At 46.7% G+C, this 16552-nt stretch overlaps 1 long non-coding RNA gene across 1 annotated transcript; it reads left to right on the top strand.

Annotated features, from left to right (window-relative positions):
• Positions 1 to 12730: 12730 nt before the first annotated feature.
• On the top strand, positions 12731 to 16178 carry LOC120886264 (uncharacterized). The gene is made up of 3 exons (XR_013439486.1): positions 12731 to 14008; positions 14339 to 14525; positions 15724 to 16178. It is a non-coding gene; the product is annotated as an uncharacterized LOC120886264 (long non-coding RNA).
• The last annotated feature ends 374 nt before the right edge of the window (positions 16179 to 16552 follow it).

The raw sequence follows: 16552 nt of genomic DNA, 5'->3' as shown, positions 1-16552 counted from the left end.
GCAGAGGAATCACAGGGCCAGCCGGGCAACTTAGCAAAACTCTTAGAAACTTAGCCACACCCTATCTCAAAATAAAAGATAGGGAGGACTGGGATGTAGCTTGGTGGTAGAGCATGCATGGAATCAATCCTTAGTACCCAAAGCCAGAAACAAAATACAACTCTACCAGTGTCCCGGCTTCCTGGTGCTGGGGAGGGAACCCATAAGCTCTCTACCATTCAGCCACATTCCCAGCCCGTTTTGTTTTGTTTGGGGGCAGGGTCTTACTGTTGCCCAGGCTGGCCTGAACTTGTGGTCCACCTGCCTCAGCCTCCAGGGACACTGGGATTGCAGCACTGTGCTCCCACCAGCAAGTTTAAGGAAATAATATTGATTTTAAAATTAAGGTTTTGGATCTATTCAGTTTCTGAGATTTATGTGGTGAACATTACAGGGAAAGGTCTAATAAAAATGTTGGGATGCTCAGGATCTGATGTGATATATATATATATATTCGCCAACAATTTCCTAAATTTGATAATGAGTATGTCCAGTGATAAATGAAGCTAAGTATCAGTACTAGCAGAACAGAAAAAAGTGACAAAACAATTTAAGTGTTAAGCATCCTATTCACCAGACTGGTACCGTTGCCAGCACTGTGGCTATAAAAATTAAAGACTGGCTTGCAGCTTAACTTCCAGAGGGGAGATGATTTCTAGGCTCTGTCCTAAGTGCAGTATGGCTAATCCCAAAATGAAGGTGCATGGCTAGGCCTGTGATCCTGGCCACTTGGAAGGCTGGGGCACAAGGATCACAAGTAGGAGGGCAGCCCGAGCAACTTGGCAAAACCCCATCTCAACATAAAAGTTAAGGGGGCTGGGGATTTCAGCTCGGTGGTAGAGACCCCCCTGGGTTCAATCCCTGGTACTGAATAAAAAAGAAAAAAGAAGATACTACAGGAGTCCCACATCAGAGAGCACACCTGGAGGGCAGAAGGTTCTAGGAATTCCTGGCAAATTAATCAGTAAAGAAGTAAAGCAAATAGCTACAAAATAGTGCTTTGTGTAGCTGGAAACAAAAGCATGAGGTAGACAGGGGTGGAGGGGTGACAGGGTCAGACTGTGGAGGCCTGGATGAGGAGCTTGCACTTTATCTGTTGATAATGGGGAACTCCTCAAAGCTTTCAAACAAGGAAATGATGTCATTTTTGGTTTTAGGAGGATCTGATTGTAGCTCCATATGGAGCAAAGATAACAGCAATAAGACGTGGCCCCGAACTAGTGCACGTATAGCATTTAACTATGTGGGTATATGTAAGTACAAAGATAGATAAATTTATGTGTGATCCCAATGATGATAGCATCATGAGTTATTGTAAAGTTAAAAGATTATTATTATTATTATTATTTTGCTGGGGAAGAGTACCGGGGATTGAACTCAGGGACACTTGAACACCGAGCCATATCCCAGCCCTATTTTGTATTTTGAGTAGAGACAGGGTCTCACTGAGTTGCTTAGCACCTTGCTTTTGCTGAGGCTGGCTTTGAACTCACGATCCTCCTGCTTCAACCTCCCGAGCTGCTGAGATTACAGGCGTGTGCCACCATGCCCAACAGGCTGATACTTTTTGTAAGATTCTTTGGCCTTTTATAACTCTCCTGTGATGTGTATTAAAATCCTCTGCTTATTATTCTCCCAGTATATTCTTTTTTATTTTTTTTATTTTAGGGAGGGTTCTTTCTTTCTTTCTTTCTTTGGCCCTAGGGATTGAACCCAGGGCTTCACATACGCTAGGCAAGTGCTGTACCACTGAGCTACGTCCTCAGCCCTTTTCATTTTATTTGGTTGTGAGACAGGATCCTGCTAAATTGTCCAGGTGAACTTGAGATCCTCCTGCTTCAACCTCATGAGTGGTTGGGACTACAGACAGGTGCCATGGTGCCCAGCTTTCTTTCTCCAAAAAAATATAGTCTTCATAATATTAAGGAAAGTCCTCCGTATATATTTGTTGGAAACGAGTCCTAGTTTGAGTTCTTTTGTCACTTACTCTTCAGGTACTGAAGCCTGAATTCTTCTTATCTCAGCACTAGTGATAAAGTTTGCCCAGAAGAGTCCTTAAACCCACATAGGACATGATGTCCCCATAGTCTCTCTTTCTTCTTCCAAGAATTTAAACCAAACTCTTATCTGAGCCAGGCACAATGGCGCAGGCCTGTAATCTCGGGGGTGAGGAGGCTGAGGCAGGAGGATTAAAGGTTCAAGTGAGGCTTGGCAGCTTATTGAGACCCTGTCTCAGAGAAATAATTTAATAGGGGGACTGGGATGTAGTTCATTGGTGAAGCACCGCTGAGTTCAGTTCCCCCAAATCAATCAATCAATCCTAAAGACTTTTTTTTTTTTAATTGGAAAAGAAAGAAAAAAAAAGAAAAGCTAACTCAACATGAAAAGAGGGGACTACTGGACTGTTGTCACAAAGCCCTTCTTGCTGGGAAGCTGACTAAAGGTGGCATCTGTATAGGCGGCTGATGGGGCATCCCTGATGCTCGGTTTCACTTCCAGTCGTTTTATGTTTTTTTTGCAAGTAACCACAGCTAACAGCACCTTCTAAGTAAGCCTTACTCATAACAATTCTAAATTTTTAAAATCTACTGGACTTGGGTGGTTTGCCTTCAGCCTAGTTTTGAGTTTAATGATTAGTACTTTGGAGCAATTCAAAATAATAGCACTGGTGGGAGACAACACCTTTCATCTGCTCTTTTCTGGGGGCCCCTCTGTTAGATGCAATTCTATGAGAAACGTCTAGAGGAATGCCTAGGCTCTGGCTCTGGTTTTATCTCCTGTTATGGCTCTGATTTGTGGGCAAAAATTTGCATCAGCCTAGAATAAACTCTGTGAGTGTGTGTGTGTGTGTGTGTGTGTGCATGTGTGTGTGTGTGTAAGCGTGCATGCACATGTATGTGTGCATGTGTATGTGTGTGTGATTAATCTTGCAAGGATCTCATAATGAGACTCACTCCATTCAGCTTGCAGCCACCAGCAAAGGATACTTCTCTAAGCACTGTCACATTTTCTTCTGTCATTGCTTGATGGCCTCCTGTGTCTGGACTCAATTCTTTCCCAGTGGGAGCTCCATTCCAGATTTTTCCTGATGTTTCCCCAACTCTACAGACTTGTTAGGCATGTGGTCTGTGTCTCACCATGCAGCAGGTGACAGTCTGGCCAAATGTTTTGCCACCATATATCAGTGGAGACCAATATGTTGTCCTACAGTGATGGGGTCCTGAGTATCTACCCCTAACCTTCTCCACTCTCCACTGTCTTCTGCCAGATTCGGGCTCAGGAATTTTAGCTGCATTTGGCTGCTAGCAGCAGAACACCTGAGTAATGGGGAGGCATTTACTAATCTAACCCAAACAGAAATCTGGAGATTGGGCAGTGTCCTGAGTGCTAGGAGATTCAGATTCTTCCTTTCTTTCTGCTCTGCAATTCTTCCAAATCAGGCAGAATTCTTAACTGGAACATTTATGTTGAGTCAAGAAGATTAAAACAAAACAGGAGCTTATTGAAAGGAATTTTGAAGAAGCCTACAGTAGAATCAAAAATAAGCCCCAAGGACTAACACCCCAAATTATAGCCCCACAGAACCACAGAGAGAGGAAACCACTGTCACCTTACAGAGAGAGCATCAGATACCACAGTATGTCTGCTGCCTGGAGCTCGGCTGCAACTGACACTGCTGCCAGCAAGTGTCCAAAATGACTTGTGACCATTGCTGCCGGTGTCCCCTGAGGTTGATCTGATTGGTGGAGTCAGGTCATGTGCCTGTGCCCAGCTGCAGAGGAGGCGGTGAAGGGAGTTTTCTCAATTCTGCCTCAGAGACCCAGGACTCTTAAACTGAGAAATGCCCCCAAACCAAGTCAAATGTGAAGCAAGAGGACAACACGGCAGAGCGCCTCTCTTGCTGTTTCCACCTCTTCACTCTGCACTCCATTCCCTCTCGCCTTCTATTCCACGCCACACTGGAATCGCTCTTGTCAGTCACCAGTGACCTTCACATGGCCAAATGCCCCGCAGGTCCCTGTACCCTGGAACCTCTCAGCAGAACATCCCTGTCCACCTCCTGCTTCTGTTTCTCTGCCCCTCCGCCTTCTTCCTGCTCCTTGGCCACTCCTCTGTCTTCGTAGCTGGCTCTTCCACCTCTTTCTAAATCTCAATCGAGGGTCTTCTTTCTAGTTTCTGTTCAGATCTCTCCTCTGGGTTCCTAACACTCACAGATCACTTGACATTCGCCTTTGGTTGTTCTACCCGTCTCTCAAACTTCATGTGTCCAATGCAGGGGTCCCTGTTTCCCTTTTCAATCTGTCTGCCCTTGGTCAGTATAACCCCATTTTTTTCGCAACTGGTACCACCATTTTCAACCCAGCGATTTAAGAGTTATTTTTAATTTGTCTTTCTTCTTTCTCATCTCATATCTAGGCTGGCAGCAAGTAACATTGGGTCCTATCTTCTAAATATACAGTAGTCCCCCTATTCACAGTTTTTGTTCGTTTGTTGTTTCAAGCAACTGATACCAATAGTGGTCTGAAAGTATTAAATTTTAAGAATAAACAATTCATAACTTTTAAGTTGTGTACCATTTTGAGTAGTGGAATGAAATCTTACACTATCTCATTTCTTTTCTGCTGTAAACGTGAATCATCTCTTTGTCCAGTGTATCCACACTGTATATGCTACCCACTCATTAGTCACTGAGTTATCATATCAACTACTGCCACATCACAGTGCTTGTGTTCAAGTAACCCTTATTTAACTTAACAATGGCCCCAAAGTGAAAGAGTAGTAACCGTACCAAAGGGTTTTTTTTTTTTTTTTTTTTTGATGGTGGTACTAGGGATTGAACCCAGGGCCTTGTACATGCTAGGCAAGCACTCTACCATCTGAGCTACATCCTCAGCCCCGGGCAATTTGGATATGTCAAAGAAAAAACATAAAATATTTGTTATCTTTAAGGCAAAAGGTAAATAGTTATCATAGTTATGTAAATATGGGAAATATCAGTATATAGAGAGTTCTATACTATCTGTGGCTCCAGCTATCCACTGGGGGTCTTGGAATATACTCACACACCCTTATCCCACAGATAAGGGTGGGCTATTATATCTCGATTCTCCCCACTTTTCCCTATTTCTACTATTACCACTCTCTCCTAGTAACTGTCAGCTTTCACCTGGATATTCCCAAAGCCTTCTACCAGGTCTCCCTGCTTCCACTTTTGTTCCTTATAATCATTCTCCTAAGAGTCACAAAAGAGAGTTATTCCTTAAATACAACTTTGAACACATGGCTCCTCTGCTTCAGCTCTTCCAAGGGCCTTTGGATTAACTAAGAATAAATCCACACTCTCTACTGTGGCTAGCATGACCTATACCATCTCTCCCTGCTCTCTCACTATGCTCCAACTGGCTTAATCTTTCAGAAGGCTGAACACAGCAACTTTTCTCCTGCCTCTGGCCATTTGCACATACTACTTCCCTGAGTGTAATGTTTTTTTTCTTGCTCTCTTCTTCTGACTGGCTCATTCTCCATTCTCCCAGTCCCAATTTAAATGTCATAGTATCAAAGAGGCCTCTGATTACCCACTGTTATTAGCCTCTCAGTTCTTTATTTTCTTCATAACATTTGAATGCTTACTTGATTTGTAATTATTTTATTTGTCTGTTTCCAACTTCGATACCAGGTCCATCCTCAAATGTAACTCAACACACCTGGTACTCCAAAAAGTCTTTATTGACCCATCTGGCCTGAACACTTGAGCAAATGCTGCCTGTGGGATGCATTTTTTTTTTGGGGGGGGAGAAATGCTTTTGCAAACCCCATGGTCTGCTCAGCTCACATGCTGCATTTACAACAAATTGATTCGATCTTAAACCTTTTAATAACGAGCAGGGAACTGCAGCCAACCAGCTTACTCTCAGGTGCGCAAGAGCCCTGCCTGCCCCATGCCTTGAATGGATGCTCTATGGTTGACCACACACTTGTAAAAGGTGGTACTCTGGAGGCCTCAGACCTCCTAGCCATCTGACACATTGACATGTGCTGTGAAAATTCTTCAAGACTCAGGTAAGTGTACGGGGAGTACATCTCTCAGGCAGGTCAAAGGCATTTTGATTTACAAGGTGTTGCCCTTTCCCTTTGGGTACAAGCCGGAGCCCATGGACAAAATGGTTCTGTTCAGGTCTGTCATTGTAGGAACGATCCTGTGCAAACCCCAGATCACTCACTTATAGCATCAGAAAAGGAACCCTCCACACATTGACATTTTATGTGTAATATTTATTAAGCACTAGCTGTATGCCAGCACCCTCCCACTACATGTCTCTATTTACAATCCTGCAAGTGAATGGGTCTGTTTTACAGATGAGGCCTCCTGCAGCTGAAGTGAAAGAGCTGGGCCCGTGGCCAAGCCCCCTGCCCCTGTCAGCACCTTTCCAACTCCTCGAAAAAGAAACTGGAGCTGGGAAGGCGGCCTTTGCCTGGCTCCTCTGCAGGTGAGCTCATGTCTTGGGGGTTCCTGGGTTTGTTCCTTTTGAGGGGGTGGAGACCTGGCAGCTTCGAAATTGGGGCCAGGAGCACTGCTGCGGTCTGGCCACAGTAGGTTCTTGGGATGGGGAGTCTCTGTGGCTCCTAGAGACTCTCAGGGGGTCTGGGCCAGGCCCAGCATTTGGATTGACAGCCTCAGCACTCCTGGGCAAGTACAGACTCTTAGAGGAGGAAGGACCTGGGAGGACTCCACCACACTCACCAGCATTTACCACTCACTCCACAGAGTATTCACACCTACCAGGACACTCATTACACCACTACACGGGTAAATTTTGTTGCTATTGTTATCAGTCAGTGGATTATTTTTATATTGAGGTGGGAGAATGTGGCTCATTAATTTCTGTACCCATCATGCCTGAGAAGCAGAAAGGCAGAGGTAAGGAGTGAATGGATGGATAGATGGATGGGTTGATGGGTAGGTGGGTGGGTGGATGAGTCATGGGTACATGGACAGATGGGTGGATAGGAGGATGGGTGATGAATGAAAACAGTGGAGGGCAGGGAGTGAATTTGCCTCTAGTTGCTCAGTCAGCCTAGAGTCCAACAGCATCCCAGTCCCTCTCACCCTAAGTTTCCTGTCTTCCTCCTCACCCTGACAATCAATGCTGGTCTCTCCTCCCACATGGGAGCACAAGACTTGGCTGGTGTGGAGTCCCCAGGATCAGAGACAGTGTCCATCCATCCATCAGCAAAGGTGGGACCAGGCTGTGGTGCTTGGCAACCGGCAGCAGCATTGGTGGTGGTGGGGAGGCAAGAAGCCGGAGGTGCCTGGTGATCTGCTGCGTTAGGTCCCCGCCCTCGGCTCTGGTTTCTCCTGCCTTCGTGAAACTGCAGCCAAAGGAGCTTTCTGCAAAGGTGGAATGTTCTGTGTCTGTCCTGTCCAATATGGTAGCCACGATCCTACTGCGGCTGTCAGAAACTTGAAGTGTGACTATGAGGAGCTAGCTTTTAAATTCAAATTTGAATTATTTTAAAATTGTATTTCAAGAGCTCCAGATGAGTAGTGACTGTCATACTGAGCAACACAACTCTGGTGGCCTGGGCTAGCTCTTCTTCCTAAAATAATTTCATCCAAGGGAGGTCCCAGGATAAGGAGGCCCCTGACTCCTAAGCCTGAGAACCCAAGATAGACCTGGGGAGGGGCACCCACCGCAGTGACGTTGGCAGGCATAGCCACATGGGGTCCCAGGTGCTCCACACTGTCTCACGGGAGCAGAAGCCTTGCTCAGAACATCTCGCATCTGGACACACTGTGGAGAGACTGCTGGTCACCTTCCCATATGGCTTCACTGGGTCCTAGTACTTCTGACTTCTAGCTGGGCATCTGGCCTCCTGGATTAAAGACCACATGTCCCAGCCTCCCTCAAGCTGTGACCAGGTGACTTCATTCCTGTATAAAGGGTGGAAGCGGAAGTGCCGGGAGCCAGTGATTGGGAAACATCCCTAAGACCATCCTTCTTTGCCCTTCCTCTGCTTCCCCACATCCTGCAGCTTGGAGCACAGCCCTCGGGGGCTAGAGTGTGCGTCCAGCTGTGAGGACCAGGGGGCAGCCTGGGGGAAGGTGGAGGGTCAGCTGGCTGCAGCCTCAGTCTCACCTTTAGTAGCACTAGCTCACCCTCCATGGTGAGCAACCCCAGCAGGGCGAGGTTTCCCAGGCCCGCCTCTCCTGTCACCTCCTGGCTCCTTGTGTCCCTGATGTTCTTGGCCAAGCCTGAGAGGCCAGGGCCAGGTTCTCTGTGTGGGTGGGACATTGGTTTTGCACACGTCTTTCCTATTCTGTTGCTATGGTCTACACTTTGTCCTCTGAGCCTCTCATAACCAAAACCCAAACATAGAACTAAGAACTTTTATCTCCTGAAAAGCTGGGCTCTTGCAGTTAAGCCCCAGCTCTTAATAGAGAGTCTCTTCCCAGAGTCTCGGTAGCCTCTTGTGAAAGTCCAAATGTATAAGAGCCTGCTCTGTTCCCTGCTACGTTGCCCCCACCCTGAGGACAGTGAGTCTGAAATAACCACCTACCTTGATGGTCTAAATGACGGGGTGGTATAAAGTACAAATATATATATATATATGTATATATATATATATATATATATATATATATATATGTATATATATATATATCCTCCAAACAGAAAACAAAGTACTTTGTTAATATGTCAAAATATACTAGTCTTTGCTTATCTGCGAGGGATGTGTTCCAAGAGACCTGTGGATGTCTGAGACCATGTCTAGTACTGGATCTTGTGTGTGTGTGTGTGTGTATATATATATATTATACATACAATATGTGTATTATGTTCTTTCATATATATGTATGAATATACATTTAATATATATGATAAAGCTTGATTGATAAATCAGGAGAAGAGATTGAAAACAATAAGCACTAATAAAATAGAAAAATTGTAACTATACAGTTAATAAAATTGCCAGCACTCTTGTGCTTTGGATCCATCATTAAGTTAAAAGGGTTATTTGAGTACACGTGCTGCGATCCTGTGACAGCTGGTCTAACAGCTAGACAGACAGCCGCTAAGAGATGGACAGGCAGGAAGGGTGCGCGGTGCAGATTCTCTGGGCAAAGGGATGATTCACGCCCCAGGAGGGCAGAGTGGGGCAGAGTGGAATTTCATCATGCTGGGGATGGCATGCAATTTAAAACTTATGAATTGATTATTTTTGGAATTTTCTATTTTCTATTTTCAGACTTGAGGTTGACCACAGGTAATTGAAACTCAGAAAGTGAAACTTTGGAGAAGGGAGGACGACTGTATTATCCTGCCACAAACAGAAATAGCTCCCTGTGCGTGGACAACGAGACTTTATTTCTGAAACGGTGTGTTCTGTTAATGGACAGAAGGCTTTTTGGGCCTGAAAGGTATTTGGATCCCGTGGGGACAGGTGGGGAGCAGAGTGGAGGGAGGGGGTGAACTGGTCTGAAAGATTGAAGCCCCTTCTGAAGTCTTTCGGGGTCTACCCCTCAAAACAGATGCCAGCTCAAGTCAGGTCCTTCAACACACTCACACACACACTCCTTGCATGCATGCGCACTCGTGTGTGTACACACATGCACACACACATTCTGTCTGCTACCACTTTGGGCCGATTTGATGTTTTTTACTCTGTCAAAGAAAAACATTTCCATTTGTACCTTGTTAGGCCCTGGAGACCACAAGGGAAAAGGGAACACACGTGTTTCCTCTTTGACCATTACAAAGTTCAATGTGTTTCAGCCGTAAATTAAGCCCTCCATGCCCCTGCAGAAGCAGGGGGTCTGCAGCCACTCCAGGACCCCCCTAAGGGTCTGGAGGTTACAGAGGGTGATGCAGTTTTTCCTAGAGCAGTGGGTGGGCAGGGGCTGGAGCTGCTGGGTTGTGAAACATGCTTGTGATAGCCCCAAAGCCCACACAGGTGCCCAGGCTCTTCTCAATCAGGGCAGCCCCTCCTGCCAATCTCAAGGCCCAGGGGCCTCTCTGGCTCCTGTGCATTACATCAGTGTGTCTGTTCTTGGGAACAACTGCATAGTGGAGTGGGATCCTCTGGGAGGTTGTAATTAAATTGAGATCTAAATGTTCATGTTTAGGAGTGAATGATGGAAGGCCAGGCCTCAGTAGGTGGGTGGGCGGCCCTATTTCTGTGCCTCGCCCAGGACTCTCAAAATTACTCATACCCTGGGTTTCAAGCCCCGACTTCAAGGGTCAGATCAAGCACATGAAGAGAGCGCTGGTGAGACCTCCCACGGAGCACCATTACTAGAAGGGGCCAACCTAGAACCTGCTCCCTCCCCCCCCCCCAGAGAGCCCAGAGAAGCAGGAGTCTTGGATGTTAACCCACTCTGCCTGAGCTGCCAGTGGGAGGGGAAGGACCCCCAGCCCCTCTGAGGGTGCCAGGTCTTTCTTCCATCAGGCCCCAGCAGCAGTGAGCACTGAGGGCCAGATCCCCGGTTCCAAGTTCCAGCTCCACCCTGGTGATCCGGGGCGTTTTGGGAGACTGGCTGGTCCTGGGTTGGAGCAGTGACAGTTCGAGGTGGTCCTGAGCAGCTTGTGCTAGAGGTGAGAAAGTGCTCAGAGACTTCTGGGGCAACTGGAGTATCAAGATACAGCACGTTCGTAATTGAGGATAAAATATCAAGTGAACAGACTACTATGTCCATTGTGATAAGACAAGAAAAGTCAAAGAAACACAGAAAGAAAGAGAGAAACTCCTTTATCACCACTGGAGGGGAGCATGAGGTCAGCATTGCAAGCCTCTTTGTGTCACTGGGTCACTGACTCCACAGGTAACCCTGTGGGTCCTCATGGCCCCGCTGAGTGAACCAGGCTTGTCCCTTGGACCAGTGTCCCTTGGGCACTGGCAGTGAGGGATCATGTGGCCAACCCCTTTATTCTCCATGTGGGGCATATGGATGCCCAGAGAGGGGACTCTTGGGTTTGGGGGACAGTGTGCGCTATGCCTTGGTGAGCACAGGAACCCAGCTTGCTTAGGAGGAGAGGCCACCTCCCACTCAGTTTTGGATGGATGTGCATAGCTTATGTCTGTCCCTGGTGGTCATGGGTGAAGACCCTGAGATCAGAGGGGTGGGTGAGTCTTCCACGGTCAGCACAAGGACTCCAGGCCTGTGTGCCCTGCAGTCCAGTGTTATCCCTTCAGCAAAGCAGACACTGAGACCTCCAGTCCAACCGCCTTCTTCCAGGGCCAGACACCACAGCTTAATGGTCGGTGTAATGTTATTCCCGAGCCACTTTAGAAAAACTAAATATTTTTGAGTTGGCAATGCTTGCGCATTGGTCCAAAATCCAAAAGGCATATGGTAAAGATCTTCTTCCCCATTCTGCTTCCCGCTACTTTTCCTTGGAGACAGCAGGGGGGTCATTTTCTTGGATATCTCTCTAGATGTATTTTGATCTAGTCATGCAGATCAATTAGTTTCCTTTAATCACTTTCAACCCAAGGGACAGCCTACTGTAGCAATTTCTCTTCCTTCCTTCTTTACTTTCTCCTTCCTCTTTGTCTGTCTGTCTGTCTCTCTCTCTCTGTCTCTCTCTCTCTCTCTCTCTCATACTGGGGATTGAAACCAGGGGCTCTTAACCACTGAGCCACATCCCCATTCCTTTTATATTTAGAGACAGGACCTCACTAAATTGCTTAGGGCCTTGCTAAGTTGCTGAGTCTGGCTTTGAACCTGCAATACTCCTGCCTCAGCCTCCCAAGCTGCTGGGATTACAGGAGGGTGCCACTGGGCCTGACAGACTTTTTTTTTTTTTTTTTAATTTGTTCTAATTGGTTATACATGGCCAGTGTAGTGTTATTGGGTAGAACACACTTTGACAACTCATACATAAATGGAATATAATTTCTCATTCTTACGGTTGTACATGATGTAGAATCACACCAGTCACATATGCACACAGGGTAATAATGTCCTCATTCTACTATCATTCTGTGCCTCTCTGTCTAATCCACAGTACCTATATTCTTCCCTAGCCTCTGCCCTCTTATTGTGAATTAACATCCACACATCTTGTTTTCTTTCTTTCTTTCTTTCTTTTTTCTTTTTGATTCAGTGCATGACGGGTTCATTCTTCACGAAGAGCAGCCTCTTTCATTTGAATGGTGGATGGTATTTCGCCACAGTACCTGTTGCTGTTTGCAGAACTTGAGGAGCATCTTTACATGAGGTTCCACGAGGCCTTGGGTAGATACACTAGCATTTACTTAACTAGCCCTCTATTTTTAAAATAAAAAAAATTGGGATAAAATGCACATAACAAAATTTACCACTTCAGTAATTTTTAAGTGTGGACTTCTGTGGAGTTGAGTATATTCACATTGTTGTGTCCCCATCACCATCATACATCCCCACAACCCTTTTCATGCTGTAAAGTGGAAACTTTGTACCCATTAAAAATGAACTTTCCATTCCTTCTATCCCTATGATTTTGACTCCTCTAGGTACCTTTTCTGAGTGGAATCACATAGGATCTGTCCTTTTGTGACTGGCATCTTTTACTTAGCATAATGTCCTTACAGTCCCTGTATGTCACAGCGTGTGCCAGAATTTTCTTCCTTTTTCAAGTTTGAGTAATATTTCATTATATGTATACGGCATACAATGTATATGTTGATAGGTGTTTGGTTGCTTCTATGCTTTTGTTACTGTGAACAATGCTGTTGTATACAATTTTCTCTTTGATGCCAGTCCCACTGGACCAGGACCTCATCTTTATAACCTCATCTAACCTTAACTTACCTTCTAAAGACTATCTCCAAATAGTCGTATGGCAGGGGTGGGGTGGAGAGTTAGGATTTCATCCCAGCAAATTATTTCCATATCTGGATATTGTCAAGTGCAACAAAACCTAAGGATCCGTGACCTATAGACTCAGCACCTTTGGCCCAAAAGCCTGGGCATGTGAGAAGCTGGGCAGGTCCTGGTTTCATGATGCTTTGCCGTGACCTCTGCTTGACATTCTGGCTGCCTCAGAGCTGCCAGGCTCTTGCCCAGCTCTGTTGGGGCATGAAATCGTCTAGTTTGTCTTCCTAATTAGCAGTCACAAATGCAGCAAGTCTTGGATGTGCTGCTTATTATTTTTGATAAACGGTTAGCCTCTCCAGAAACTGTCTCCAAGACTGCTGTGTCTGAAATCCCACTCGTTCTAGTGGATAGGGAAAGGACGCTTTCATGGTCGGGTTAAATGCGACGTGACCTTGACCTTGACCTTAGGAGCTGCCCCTTTTCTGAATTAGTCGCTTCTGCAGGCGTCATTCCCCTCTGCAGATACAAATCCATGATTTCCCAAACCTCTTGGAACCAAACCACTATTTGGCCTCCTTGGCAGTTCCCTGGCTGGAGGGCTAATCAACTTTGACGTGTGCTGAAGAGCAATTCCTGTTAAGAGATGTTGCTTCCACACAATTGCTCACAACCCTGCACATCCTTGGCCGTCCATCATCCACACATGTGCATTCCTAGAAGTGTGTGTCATGAGGATGGCTTGGCAGGCAGCATCCTTCTGTCCTTCTTTTGTGTGGCTTCAAAGTCTAGAAAGGTGAACAACTGGGTTTCCTGCTTCCCTTGCTGCTAGAATCCCAGATGGGAACTGGGTTCTGCCCAGTGGTGTGCTGGCAAATGCTTAACAACCAGCTCCCCCCCCCCCAAAAAAAAAAGTAAAAAGGAACCCTCCCTGGCATGGAGTGCTTGCAGTCGACTCCTGCAGTGAGGATACCCCTGCTGTGGTCCATTTCAATCATGCTGGTCACGTGGTGTCTCTGGACGCAGGGCTGGAGTTGCTGTGCATGCTTGGCTCTGGCTGGGGAGAGCCGGCTCTGGAGCATCCCAGCTTCTGCCAATGCATCGCACGCTGCTAGGATTTGGGGCCAAGACTCCTCCTGCTGCGTTTGGCCATTTCTCCTGGCGAGCAAAGCCGTGAGTCTGTTTTTCCTGTGGCAGGGTTCCACTGGCCATGCAGGGCGTCCGAGGGGCGAGGAGGCAGCTGGGAGGCCGCCCTGCTGGCTGACGGGGCCAAGGTGGCTGCGCCTGGCCGGCCGGTCCCCAAGCCGCTGGAGCATCCTCCCACAGGCCCTCCCCTGCCGGCTCCTCCAGCCTCTCAATAAAACCATAAGCCCCTCATTTCCTGTCTGAACCCCGTTTTGCTCGCAATGGTTGAGTGGTTCCTGTTTCCTCTAACTGAAGCCGGCTGATAGGAAGTGGAACCCGAAACCACACTTTAATTTTTTTTTTTTTTTTTTGAAGCAGGCCCGTCCTCTAAACGGAGCAGAAGGACTTCACTAAGCTGGGAGGCCCTGGAAGGCGACCATGACAGCTCTGGCGCCTCTTAAGCCCTGTCAGTCCCCTGGCTCTGGAGAGGAAGCTGAGAGGGACACACCCCCGTCTAGATGGCTCCACGGGCCACCTACACACACGAGGCACAGCTAGTTAGACGGTGGGTTTTCCTAGTCCCATGTAACCGCACGGAGTTCTGAGAATGTGCTGTCTGTCACTGCAAATGTCCCCGAGGCTGAGTGGACTGAGTTAACGCAGGAGTTTCCCATCTTCAGGTTGCAGACCACTCCCCAGGTGACGTGGGCAGGAGGGACCTGTGCACCTGGGATCCCAGCAGCCTAGTGAGGGGGCCTGATGTGGGACCCGTAGAGGCTTTCTTTTGGCAAATGAAGGAGCCCCCTGTGTTGAAGGCAAAGGCCTCCTGGAGAAGGAGCCTGCTGCCTGCCAGCTCTCAGCACCTTAGCCGGAGTGAAGTTCCAGGTCCTTTCTAAGCTGGGAACAGGCGCAGGGTGGAGGCCCAGGCCTGGTGAGTCGAACAACGGGACTGTGGGTGTGTGGACCACACAACGGACACCCATGGAAGGGCTAGTCTGGATGGGCCCCAGGAGGCGGGAGCTGAGCCCTGGAACAAAGTGGCTGAGAACTGAAATGTGGCAGAGTTGGCCCCCCGCAGCTCTGACTCTTCCTGCGAGCCCTGGACAAGCCTCCGTCCTCACAAGTTTCTCCTGAGGATGGAACAAAATAGATTAGGGACATAGAAAGTAAGGGTCCGGTGGAGGGAGCTGTCCACCTGGGTAAAGAGGTGCACCGTGTGGGAATTGAACCGAGCTGAACTTGACCAAGACCGCTGCTGCTTTTCCCTCTCTCTCTTCCTCCCTCCCTCCCTCCCTCCCTTCCTTCCTTCCTTCCTTCCTTCCTTCCTTCCTTCCTTCCTTCCTTCCTTCCTTCCTTCCTTCCTTCCTTCCTTCCTTCCTTCTTTCTTTTTTCTTCCTCTTTTTTGGTACTAGGAATTGAACTCAGGGGCCCTCAACCACTGAGCCACATCCCCAGCCCCATTTTGCATTTTATTTAGAGACAGGGTCCCACTGAGTTGCTTGGCACCTCACTTTTACTGGAGCTGGCTTTGAGCTCATGATCCTCCTACCTCAGCCTCCTGAGCCACTGGAATTCCAGGTGTGGGCCACGGCGCCTGGCTCCACTGCGACTTTTCTTATACTGGACATGACTACAGACTCCACCCACAAAAAAATATATTTTGTTGGTCTAATTTCTAGACAGTTGCTAGGGTTATTGTATCTATATGCCACCAATCAATAAGATTTTATTTCTGACCTCTTAATAAACTTTGTCTTCTACAGGGCATTTAATTTGGAAAACTCCCGGATGCATAGCTGGTTTAGAAACATGCTTTCCTACAGCAAGTTGTGAAGGATCTGAAGCCACCTTGGATATAATTCCTGCCTCCAACCTCCAGGGTCCTCTGAATTCTCACATCTATCAAAACAGCAGATTTAATAGAACCATGTTAGCCCAGGGATTGGAAAGAACGTAGATTCACACCCTGAGTTACTTCAAGCTGGTCTTTCTATGTAACCTTGAAGTTTTCATTAGTGTTTAAAATTTAAAATGGTGTAAGTGCAAACTGCAAAGTGTGTGTGAATTTTAAGCCACAGATGAGCTGTTTTACTGTATTGGAACATTATCTTTAACATTGAGACGTGTGCCTTTAAAACTAGTATTGCTAAGTTGGAACGTGTTCTCTTTAATTTAATACTGGAGTGAATCAAGAAAATTAAATATTACAGAAAATGTAGTACTTGCCCAAGTTTTATTTATTTTTTTTTTGCAAATATTTTGGCTTTTTTTTTACTGACATATAATTCATATTCCATAAAATTTACCATTTAAAATTGCACAATTCAGGAGTTTTTAGTGCAACTATTCCAATATTTAGTTCCAGAACATTTTTGCCATGTGAAGATAAATTTGACTGTGAACACGGCCCCCTCATTCGTACTTCACTCTCTCCAACTCGAGGCAAACACAAATCTAAGTGACCATGGATTGGCTTATTATGGGCATTTAATAGAAATGAACTCATATACTATGTGATCCTCTGGGTCTGGCTTCTCTCACTTAGCAAAATGTCTTCAAGCTTCGTCCATGTTGTACCATGTCAGAATTTCC

This window comes from Ictidomys tridecemlineatus, chromosome 5, assembly GCF_052094955.1.
Source record: "Ictidomys tridecemlineatus isolate mIctTri1 chromosome 5, mIctTri1.hap1, whole genome shotgun sequence".
NCBI lineage: Eukaryota > Metazoa > Chordata > Mammalia > Rodentia > Sciuridae > Ictidomys > Ictidomys tridecemlineatus.
Note: the sequence above shows the minus strand (reverse complement) of the source record. Positions and strands in the feature narration are given on the sequence as shown.